Source organism: Myotis lucifugus, unplaced genomic scaffold (assembly GCF_000147115.1).
Source record: "Myotis lucifugus unplaced genomic scaffold, Myoluc2.0 scaffold_9, whole genome shotgun sequence".
NCBI classification, from domain to species: Eukaryota; Metazoa; Chordata; class Mammalia; order Chiroptera; family Vespertilionidae; genus Myotis; species Myotis lucifugus.
The window spans coordinates 8,828,912-8,834,236 of NW_005871057.1; positions in this window are offsets into that span (position 1 = coordinate 8,828,912).

Genomic DNA, 5,325 nt, shown 5'->3' on the forward strand with positions numbered 1-5,325 from the left:
CCAATCGGCAGTACCCTGAGCATGACTAGGGGTGGCATCGAACCTCCCGAGCCGCCCTGCTCTGTGCATGACAAGGGGCAGCGCCCCCTCCCCAATCGGCCCTGCTCTGAGCCCGACCAGGGGCTGCACCTAGGGATTGGGCCTGCCCTCTGCCACCTGGAAGCAGGCCTAAGCCAGCAGGTCTTTATCTCCTGAGGGGTCCCAGACTGCGAGAGTGCACAAGTGAGGCTGAGAGGTTGGGGGAACCCACCCCATGCACAAATTTTTGTGCACCAGGCCTCTAGTATATATATAAAAGCCTAAGCGACTGGCTGACTGGCCAACTGGCTGACCGGCTGACCGGCCAGTTGCTACAATGTACAATGACCAGCAGGGGGAAGATGCTCAATGCACAGGCATAGAAACATGGAACAGACTGATGAATCTCAGAGGGGAAAAGGGAGCAGGGAGGGCAGAAAGAGATTAACCAAAGATTTTATATGCATTATAGAGACCCTGCACCCTCTTGCAATCCGGGACCCCTCAGGGGATGTCAGAGAGCCAGTTTCGGCCTGATCCCCGCAGGCCAGACTGAGGGACCCCACCAGTGCACTAATCCATACACCGGGCCACTAGTAGAATATAAAAAATCAGCATCTCTCTTCTGGTATAATTTGTTTTCTTAACATAATTATATTAAATATTGTTGGGAATGAACTTTTCCTGAAAATCAGTCAGATATTTTTGACAAATTGTCATTTGGTGCTTGAGAGATAGGCTTCTTAACACATAAGTTACTCACCCTAACAATACCTCTTAACTTTAAAAATTCTGTGGTCTGTTCTGAGATGCTTGGCATTTTTACTGCCTTTAATTGTATTATCTGTTCTGTGAATAAGCAATCCCTTCATAATGTATTTCAATGACAAAATATAGTGCAACTTTTTCTTGATTTATTAGATTTTGTAAAATTTTTTATTGTCTTAAATTAAATATAAATACACAGTCATCTTCCAAGGAAGGGTGCATGCATTGCTTGTAAAACTTATATTAAATACCTCATTTCAAAGCTCTATTTGTATCCTCTTTTTTCCCCACATACACATTTTTTATTTTAATGCTGGATTGTAGTAAAAAAATGTTAAGTGAGTTTTTATGATGTAGTACAAATTGTATAAAAATTCAGCTGAGCCCTAGCTGGTTTGGCTTAGTGGATAAAGCGTCAGCCTGCAGACCTAAGGGTCCCAGGTTCGATTCTGGTCAAGGGCATATGCCTAGGTTGCGGGCTCCATCCCCAGTAGGGGGCATGCAGGAGTCAGCCAATCAGTGGTTCTCTTTCATCATTGATGTTTCTCTCTCTCTCCCTCTCCCTTCCACTATGAATCAATAAAAATATATTTTAAAAAAATGGTGTTATTAAAAAAAAAATCCAGCTGAAATGGCAATGGGATACATAGACCGACCTTCTATAAATGATCCCACAACACTGACAATAAACACTGCAGCATAACTTACTTTTCAACCTGGTAAGCATTTAAATCTTTTTTTGACATAAATAGAATGATCTATGTTTCTTTTATTATCATTAACATATTAAAAAGTAATAAAATCATGAAAGTATTATAGCAATAATTATTTCCATAATAATAAAAGCTTACTATATGCCAGGTGCAATGCAAGTTTATTTTTCAAGCTACATTTCTTATCCTTAAAGCATTTCAAAAAGCCAGATATTATTATCTCAATTTTCTGAGTGGGGAGACTCAGGCACAAAATGGTTAAGTAATTTGACTAAAGTCATAGAGGTAATAAAGGCTGGAATCCAAATTTGAAGAAAATCTGTCTGGCTTCTTAAATGAGAACTGCCTTAGCTATATTACAGAAGGAATCACATTTAATTTGAGCCAAGGAAACACAACACTTTTGGGCAGTTTATTATTCTTGATATGCAAGCACATCTCTGGCACATTTGAAGGAGTATAACATCAAAAATACCTAGAGCACTCATTTGGTCACAGTAGTCCCCCAATAGCCAATTTCTTCTATCATTTTTACCTCAGATTAAGCACTCTCTAGAAATAGAACAATAAACCTCTGTCCTTGGGCAGAAGTCTGCAGTCTTTGGAGCTGCTTTTTAATAAGTTTCTGTTTCCAGACTGCCTTTGGCTTCGGATCCTGGAACTGTTTATGTCTTTTCAAAGCCAATGACCGCTCTTGGTCATCTTGAGAATGCTTGCTTTTCACACTTTTTAATGTTTGCTTAGTAATGTCTTCAGTTACTCCCCAACTCTGCTAGAATCAGCAAACCACACTTGAATGCCATTGCTTTAAAAACATTTGGGAAGCTATTTAGAGCACAAAAGTTGGGGCCACAGTCCAGAATTCTTCAATCGAATTCCCCAGGGTAAATTTCAGGAATCTGTATTTTAACAAGTACTCTTTGTGATTCTGTTGTGGGGACAGGTTTGGTAATTACTGCAGAAAGGCTCATGCCTCAGGGTGGCCTAAAAGTTAAGTCTCCTATCCACAGGCATTTTCCTATCTAGGCTGTCTTACTTTTGAATTACCAATCCCAGTTAGCATTACTATACTCCCATCCTTAATAAAACTGCTGTTCCTCTCAGTATTTGACATTTGTGCATTTTATAATCATTTGGAAGATGACCTCAGAAATGGGTCTTGCGGGCTGACACTGAAAAAAAGGTAGATAGCTTTCTCTTTGAGCTTTCCCCCCTTTGGGTAACTTGAATTTTGGTCAATGATCTGTACTTGAAAAGCAGAAAAAGCACTAACAATCACTATGTCAAACATCTGCCCTTACTAAAGGAGAATGACTCATGAAAAATTCACATACCTGAATGTAATGCTAAGAAACATTTCAAAATCTTAGTTTTGGTTCTAAAAAGGTATAAAACTTTCTGTACTCTCTTATCTGGGTATGACAAATGCTACCAAGAGTGGAAAAAAAACACCCCACTTTAAAAATAGGGTTTGGAATGGAAAACCTTATCTTGAATGTGTATCTTTATGAGTGCCAGTATATTTGTGCTGAGTGATAGATGATGGTATATACTTTCCCAACTACTTAAATTATAACAATGAAATAATTAATTTACAGGAGAGGAAGGGGTAGTGTTTATTTTGAATATAGTATATAAGCATAGTTTACTGAAGAACAGAAGCTTTATTTTTCTCTCATTTATATTCACAGAACAACTCATATTCTGGAAACTGCTAGCTTTTTCATTACATATCTAATTTTATTAGTGTGTGTTTTTTTGGCAAATACTAGATACAAATCTCATTTAGACAGTAGAGAGGTATAAAAATAATAAATACAGGTTACTTTCCTCCCTACCTCTATTTCCAGCATAGTTTTTCTGTTCTGGAAAATCAATGATATTCTTTTTTTCCTGGCCACATATTATTTAACTATCATAACCATGACTCATTTGTCTATCAAGGCTCATACTAACCACTCTATAGCCCTGCCCTAACTAATTTGGAAAAAAAAATAAGAGATAAGAATACAAATGTTGACAAGGCAGAGTTTTGAGTTTTACTCACTCTTTTGAGAGTTTTTGCACTACTTTATTTTAATCCTGTGTAGGCTCTACCAGAGATAAAATGAAGAACAATATGTAAATATCTAATATTTGTTGTGCATGTATCAAAACCATTGAATAGATTAGCTTACATAATTTAACAAAGTTGAAAGGACCTTAAGAATTATCTAATTTATTTTTTAACTTTTTCTTTTCTAAAAAAATTATTTCATTTGTAGAAATCTGCCATCCTTGGATGCAAATTATAATTCTCAATTATACCAGGTGTTGGAGACGAGTTAAATCTAGATTAACAAAATAACTGCTGTGTGTTTTCTCTCTCTATTGAGATATACTGGCTAAGAAAATAGTGTTAACTTACTTCTAAATGTTGTTACTGAACATTATAGACACTATTTATTAGAGTCATTTTATAGTGATTTATAGAACAAGCAAATAAATTTCCTTATTTTTAAATGATTTAGTTATTAAACACAGACAAAATTAAAGGCCTATTTTGAGAAATGAGAATAGTGACAAATTAAATAATAGAAGAAAAATTTACACTTGAATATTTTTATATTGAACTGGAGTTTATTTATTTATTTATTTATTTATTTATTTATTTATTTTAGTCCTCACCCGATGATATTTTTCCATTGATTTTTAGAGAGATTGAAAGACAGAGGAAAAGACAGAGAGAAACATTGAAGTGGGTTGCCTCCTGCACGACCGGGAGATGTCTGCAACTGAGGTACCAGCTCTTGATCGGAATCGAACCTGGGACACTCTATCCACGGAGTCAAACTGGCTAGGGCTGGAGTTTATTTTAGAAAGCAAAATACCAGGGCCATAAACCCGGCCACTTAGTACAGCAGTCCTCCTTATCCACGGTTTTGCTTTCTGCAGTTTCAGCTACCCATAGTCAAATGTTAAATGAAAAATTCCAGAAATAAATACTGTATAAATTTAAAGTTGCACAGTTCTGAGTAGTGTGATGAAATCTCTCACCATCCTGTTCCTTCCCACCCAGGATGGGAATCATGCCTTTATCCAGGGTATCCATACTTCATACACTACCTGCCTGGTAGTCACTAAGTAGCTGTCTCAGTTATCTGATTGACTGTTGATATTGCAGGGCTTGTGGACAAGTAACCCTTATTTTACTTAATGAATGCCCCAAAGCCATTCACATAACTTTTTTATTATAGTATCCTATATAATAAAAGGCTAATATGCAAATTGTCTCTTCCACAGGGAGTTTGACCAGGGGACGGGGCCTGCCAACCACCTGCAGCCCCTCACCCAGGCCAGCCCTTCCCCTGATTGCCCTCCCACCCCAATAGGGGGCAGGGCTGTCCCGCCAATTGCCTGTGGCCCCTCCCCCTGGCCAGGCCCTAATTGGGGTGGGCCAGCTGGACCTCACCCATGCATGAATTTGTGCACCAGGTCTCTAGTATTGTTTTAATTTCTATTTTATTATTAGTTATTTTTAAATCTCTTCCTGTGCCTAATTTATAATTTAAACTTTATCATACGTATGTATGCTTTTGAAAAAACATAGTATAAATGTTTTGGTATACTATCCAAAGTTTTAGGCATACACTTGAGGTCTTCAAACATATCTTCAATGAATAAGGGGGAGTTACTGCATAAAAGTGAGAATATTTTTTAATAGTAAATTGAAAAAAATATGTATGAAACCTAATAAAAATGTTTTGTTAGATCTTATTTGCTATACATTTATATTGTCAGAAAAAACTATCTGATCTTAGATTGTGTGAGTTAGGTGAGCAATTAT